The 6,793-nt window shown below is 39.1% G+C and overlaps 1 long non-coding RNA gene across 1 annotated transcript; it reads left to right on the top strand.

Moving 5' to 3' along the window:
• Positions 1-2,578: 2,578 nt before the first annotated feature.
• LOC147848614 (uncharacterized) lies at positions 2,579-5,308 on the top strand (the record flags this gene model as incomplete). The annotated part of the gene is made up of 3 exons (XR_015531902.1): positions 2,579-2,809; positions 2,912-2,994; positions 5,144-5,308. It is a non-coding gene; the product is annotated as an uncharacterized LOC147848614 (long non-coding RNA).
• Positions 5,309-6,793: the final 1,485 nt, after the last annotated feature.

Genomic DNA, 6,793 nt, shown 5'->3' on the forward strand with positions numbered 1-6,793 from the left:
TTGCGACGAAAATCTTCCGTAGATTTTCCCAGGCCTCCTTCGACGTCTTTGCATCCTTGATGTAGTTGAGCATCTGATCATGCACACCGGACACGAGACAGTACAGTACCCGACTCACTCCTTCTTCGACCATCAGCATCGATTGCAAGTCAAATAAGGACGATGGTTTCTCCCAGGTGCAGATCGCTATTCGGATTGGCCCATACCTTTGCGCTAGACCATTGAGGCAGATTTGTACCATCTCATCTTCGTCCACCGTCACGTTGATGGACCCGAGTGTGTCACAAATCTCCTTTATCTTGGTGGTGTAGTCCATAACCGACATGTCTCTTTGCCGGATGTTGTTCAGCTCTTGTCGGACCTGCAACTTACGAGCCATGGTACTTGCGACGAAAATCTTCCGTAGATTTTCCCAGGCCTCCTTCGACGTCTTTGCATCCTTGATGTAGTTGAGCATCTGATCATGCACACCGGACACGAGACAGTACAGTACCCGACTCACTCCTTGCTCCCATACCGGAAGTCTTTGTGTGATGGCTCCAGTGCTGCTTCATTTGTTCCTTCCATGAAGCTCCAATATCCATGCCCCAATAGGTACTGGTGCATTTTATATGACCAAGACGCATAGTTGCTCCGGTCGAGCTTCTCTGTTGGAAGTGAACTCGCCATTCCTCTTTCCATATCTTCTCTCTATTTGTTGTTACTAGGTTCTAGGGTTCGTCTACAGAAGCAAATGTCGACTGCAGAGGTTCTCAACCCTCGTGCTCTGATACTATGTGAATGTTAATGTGCGGAAGCATTAGATAGAACCGGCTCAGCTGGATAGCAACAAAAAATGAGATGAAGGTTTAATGGAAAAGCTTAAAACACAAAGGAGACACAGAGAGCAGAACATAAAACTATATTCAAAAATTAACTCTAAAACTCTATACATACAACGTGCTAAACAACACTATTTATACAAGTCCATAAAGGACTGACAGAAGTACTAACAGGTACTTCAATGCTCACACGTGCGACTGACACTGACTATGAGACAATGATTACCTAGTAGTCTAGGCTACTACTAGGCTTTCGATTCCCACTCGAATCCGGCTCTCCGATTCAGTCAGTTGTTTCCGGATACCGATCCGGCTCATCCTTCCGGATGTCGATCCGGCTCAGGCTTATTCAGTCGATCCGGATCCGGTTGAGCTTGCTCGCTCAACAATGCGCGTATGAGCGATAAACTTTCAGATTTTTTCAATAGCACTATTAAGCAAGGATGCCTACTCTCACCAATTCTAATTGGTTTATGCATTGATGAAATTGAAAAAATGGTTTCCAAGTTTGTAAATGAATAAGTTGCAATTGGGAATGTTTTGTTATTATGCTTTTGCTATATGCGGATGATGTAGTGTTTTTTGCAAATACTTTAGGAGATGCGCAAAAGCTTATGAAGGCATTGGAAAAAATTTGCATGCATACGAAATTAAGTGTAAATAGCTCTAAAACAAAGATTGTGCTTGTGAAATGCCAAAAAAGAGATAAGCCATGCATATATACAATAATGTGCCACTTGAATGTGCGGAAAGCTTCAAATATCTTGGCCTTGAAGTTCCTTCAAATCATAGATTGAATGAATGTGCTACACGCCACTTAGAGGTGGGAAAGCGAGCATATTATGCATTTGAGAATACATGCAATCATGGAGATATTAAGTGTTGGGACCTCAAGAAATACCTTTTCGACACTTTGGTGACACTGGTGCTTGACTATGGGGTGGTAACATCCCTAGATCTACTTGGAAAGAGTTTGAAAATGTCCAAAAACGTTTTCTTACAAAGTTTCTACAAGTCAAGAAACAAACATCATACATCTTCCTCCTCCTTGAGATGGGATCACTTCCCATTTGAGATCATGTCCATGGAAAGGGGTTGTTGAATACATATGCTTAAGGTTCAAAAAAGTCCCTCACATTGACTTCCTAGAATCTCATGGGAAGCAAGGAAAAAGATCATAAAGATGCATAAAAGCAAATTTTTGTGTTCTAGTTGGATGCAATATATTAAAAAGTGGTTTGGTAGATGGGATGCAACACCTAAAGTGAAAATCCCAAATTGCAGACAAATTTATGTGGGAAATAACAAGCCTGTTTATTTCATACCAAACAAAAAAGCAGTCCAATCGAACATACTTCCAATGATATCATATTATTTGTTAGGCGGGGGTAGACATGGATGGTAGAAAAGAACGGGGAATCACAAGGTGTATAGAGGGGTGAGTAGAGAGAACGAGGAATCGCAAGGTCCAATGGGCAGGCAAGGGCAAAAGTGTATTTATTCTGTGAAGGCAGGCAAGCGAAAGTATCTCCAACATTGTGGGCTGCGTATGGACGCATTTTCCGCGTGCGTGCGTGCGTGTGTGAGTGGAGTGCTTGCGAGCGTGGGGCCGGATAATAAAAGAAAAGTCTTGTACTCATTCCATTCCCAGTCATATATATATATATGATGGATGCGCTCGCTCGCTCGCTCGCTCTTCTTCTTCATTTCTCACACTAACCAAGACTCTCTCATTTGGACTCTTCTCAAGTCTTTTACCACCAAAGTCTGTCTCTTGTCTTGTCTTGTCTTGTCTTGTATCTGTTCATCCACACTTTTTCCTGCTCTTCTTCCTCCCTCCTGCAATTCTAGGGTTTCCTCCCATCTCTCTCTCTCTCTCTCTCTCTCTCTCTCTGTGCGTTTCTCTGCGCATCGAGTCTTCCGTTCTTCTTAGTGCCACGTCCTTCTGTTGCCTCGACTACTTCTGCAGCTTTCATGGCTTCTCCAAGGTATGAAAGTGCTCCTTTCTTTTCTGGTCGAACCTCTGCAAGGATTTTTTTTAAAAATTTTCCTCTGGGATCTTCTTTTATGTTAAATACCAATTCTTGCAGCTTCTGCATTGCGTTTCTTTTTCTTTCTTCTTTGATGCTGCTACAGTTCACGTGGCTTTGCACGGCTCCCTCAAATTCAGAAGGTAAGACTAATATCAGTCTATACTATATACCATAGAATGGATTCATCCATGTATATATATATATATACACACACACACGAGGGAAAAGAAGAAATGAGAAATGAGAAAAAGATGGAGGCTATACTGCGTATGCATTCTGGCTTACATTATATTGGAGCCAAAATCTAGCGAGAAATCAAAGCAATCTATATGTTTTCGTTAGAATTGGACATAAGCTCAATCTAGAAGTATACCTATTTCACGAGATGAATTGAAAACATCAAGAACAGATCTGATGACACACCAAACAAAAATCTGATAAAAGCAAGCAAAGCATGCCGTTCTCTTAATTGAGATGCGCATAACGGCTTGAGTATTTAATCATCAGTATAGTTTACTATTTATCGAAGATCCATCAATATTTGAGATGAAATGCTTTCTAGATTTTCAAGTTTTAATGGTACATTCCCAGCAAAAAATGTAATTTACAGTTAAGTTTACAAATGCTAGGGTTCTACACTGATAATTTGCTGACCAAGCATAATTTTGTACTGTTTAAGTGTCTTTTCTCGAGGACTGCTTTGCATCAAGTATTCTATAAATCTACTGGATATCCTAGGATATAATTCAACATCATCATGCCAGTTCCTATTAAGCCTATAAATATATTTGGAGGTGGCTTTGTGGAAGCCCATAGCTTCACCTTTACCACGTTCGCTCTTACTTCTCATGTGTAGTGATAATCCTTGCTGTTGAGATGTCGTTTTAGCCATGGATGGGATACTCAAACCAAGAGTAAATCATCAACATAGAGGACACTGTGAATGGGGCCACCTGATAAGTCGTGCCATCTCTTCAGCCACATTGGACACCTTCTCAATGACGTAGAGTCCAAAAAGAGTAGGGAGATTACACATCCTTGATTGATGTGTCTTGTGTTTGTGATGATATCCTATAATCTGTAAAGCATTCTATACAGCCCAACATGTGCTCATATAGTGCACATATTATCCCTCTCATGGAGAATGGATTTCAGAGTGATTAGTCTAGGAAATTTCAGCATGTTATAGTATCAAAGCCTTTGTGGAAATCCACAAAGAAACCAACAGCAAGCATCTGAAGCTCTAATAGATTTGGGATCTCCCAAAGCAAAGGTACCCAAGGCTTACAGTTAGGTCATCAAAACAATTGGCTGAATATGGAGACAAAAAATCATTGTTAGTATGTTGAAATGTAAGAATGGTTCTAGTTGCTTGGCATAAGTTAAATGTACTAACCCCATTCCAATATAGCTTGGAATGTCCACACCTAAGCATAATTATAGGGGAAAAGAATAAAGCGATCCAAGCTGATATCATTCAATTGGATTAAATAGTCCATTGTAAGGATCTCTTCTTCTTATGTCTATCTCATGTGCTTTGTAGTGTGATAGAGCAGCTCAAGACCTGTTAACATCAATTAAAATTTGTGATAGGTAAATGTCATGCAAACCATTTGGAAGAATGGGCATGACAATTGTGCTTTTCGTGGGTTAGATATGCACAAATACCCCTTGAATAAAGAATTTTCCAATTGTTTCATCATGGAGTGGAATTTGAAGAACACCATGTTTGTCATTGTGCTGGTTTTTATGAAATACAGAAGGGCATATTGTTGCCTCTTTAATCAAATTTGGCCCACTATGCAAGGTAATGGAATAAGGACCAATGGTGCTTGGGGCTTTTCTTGTTAGAACTCAAGAGTTAGAGGGAGAAGTTGTTGAAGGACAACAATAAAACCACACACGCTCAATAACAAAAAACAATTGCAACTTTCTTTAGCCCCATTGGTGAAGTGTGTGGTTTAATTTGACAAATAATGGCTATTATCTCTCCCAATCACAAGTTCTTCCCTCACTTTGGAGATCAAACTACGCTAGAGATATTTTGAAGACAAAACTCACAACATATTTGACTTGAGAATCTTACATGTATAGATGAGAAGACTCTTTTGTCACATCTAATTCCAATTCTATTTTCTTTTTTATTTACTTGCAACATTAAGATTTAATGCCTTATTTGGTCTTACAGGCCATTTTTTATCTCTTAAAAGACATTATTATGTCTTTCTTTCTCCATTGTAATTGCAGTCTTAATTAAGTGTTAACTAAAGGGCGACTAAGTTAATTTAGTGTTAACTATGGGCTGCCTATGTATTTGGGAAGTGATCTTTCTTCCTTCGCACTATGTGCCATGTAGTTGGTTGGAGCCATCTTTTGTGATTGGCAATTTCCATCAACTCCCGCAAACAACTCACTTATTGATAAGCATGTGTTGTGCTATGAAGGATCGAACATGTAAATGGAGAATGTCCACTCATGTTGAGCAATATTGTTTCTTACTTTTAACAAATAGAAGTTGAACTACAAAGATTGGAATGTAATTTTCTTCTCTTCACTTGCGATCTTGTACTTTGTGTTTTTTGCAATGTCCATCTAATCTTTGCTTTTCGTTCCTTTGCATTTTTTGAAATGTATGCGTAACCTTTGAGTTCTTGTTCGCAACATTTTCTACAATGTTTGCCTAGTTTCTGTAATCAGGTTAATCTTTTTGTTCCTCCCTCTATGGTTTGCATTTCTCCAACCTAATTCTTGCACCTATTGTCCTAGCTATTGAATACAATGGATTACGAATGGACAACAAATGAAGATATGCTTCTAAACTCACATGAAGATGGTCTAGATCAACGGAAGACCCCAAAAAGTTACAATAGAAGAAAAGAATGAGATGGGAGCACCCTGACAAAGTGCCTAAAGGGCGCACGAGGCACCCAAAATTACATTAGATATTGAAGAAGGGAAAGGTGATCTCTTATCTCATTCATTTACCCAAGAGATCAATCATATGAGAGATGGCATACAAAGCACTTTAAAAGAGGAAATGCAAAAAGATATAGGAAACCAAAAAAATAGTTGCATATCTCTCTCAAAATGGAGTTATTAGAAGCCATACAAAAGGACATAAGGAGTCTTGTAAAGAAATTAAACCTTGAACTTAAAGATGGCATTTTTGCAGTACTAAAAAGATGAAATATCCTCATATCATGTCGAACTAGTAGCTATTGACGTTGAGTTACAAAAAGGACATGGTGCTTTGGAAAAATTTATTCCACTTTTAAAGACAATGTAATTAAGGAATTGCAAACATAGGTAGAGATGGCCAAAGATGCCAAAGCTCAAGTTGAGCATGCTAACAAAGAAATTAAAGCAAACGCTCCCAAAATAGAGGTTGTAAAAAAGCAAAAAGGAACATTGGTGGATAAGATGCAATGATGAATGCTACATGAGAAGATGAAGCCAAAAGAAAAGCTCGTGTGTTCCATGTTCGAATGGTTGGTTGAGAAAGGACGCCCACAAGAAGATTCCAAGAACTTCGAGCAAAGATTGAGCATAAGATACTCCATTTATTTCTAAATGGAGGGTAGGAAGAGATGAGGCTAGAGCTAAAGCCTTGATCATTCACTTCATGGATATGGAAAAGAAAAAAAGCTTTCATATCCAAGACAAGGGCAGTTCAAGATGATTTTTTTTAGATGAAAATCTCACTCCAACTCAAGTAGCACATTGCAAAGAAAACATGCCACGTAGCACATCACAAAGAAAACATGTCGCGAGTGCTCGATGCAAGAAAGGAAGGAAAATGGGTTGTACATAGAGATGGGAAGGTCATTATTGTAGAAAACAGGGTTACATGACCCTTAACATGACTATGGAACTGCCACTGCTTTTTTGCTAAGACCTTTATTCATGAAGGTTTTGCTTTAATTTCTTTATGAGCATGTT

The sequence above is a fragment of the Azolla caroliniana genome, unplaced genomic scaffold (assembly GCF_043228905.1).
Source record: "Azolla caroliniana isolate FFs.n. ecotype wild unplaced genomic scaffold, voAzoCaro1.0.p SCAF_298, whole genome shotgun sequence".
NCBI classification, from domain to species: domain Eukaryota; kingdom Viridiplantae; phylum Streptophyta; class Polypodiopsida; order Salviniales; family Salviniaceae; genus Azolla; species Azolla caroliniana.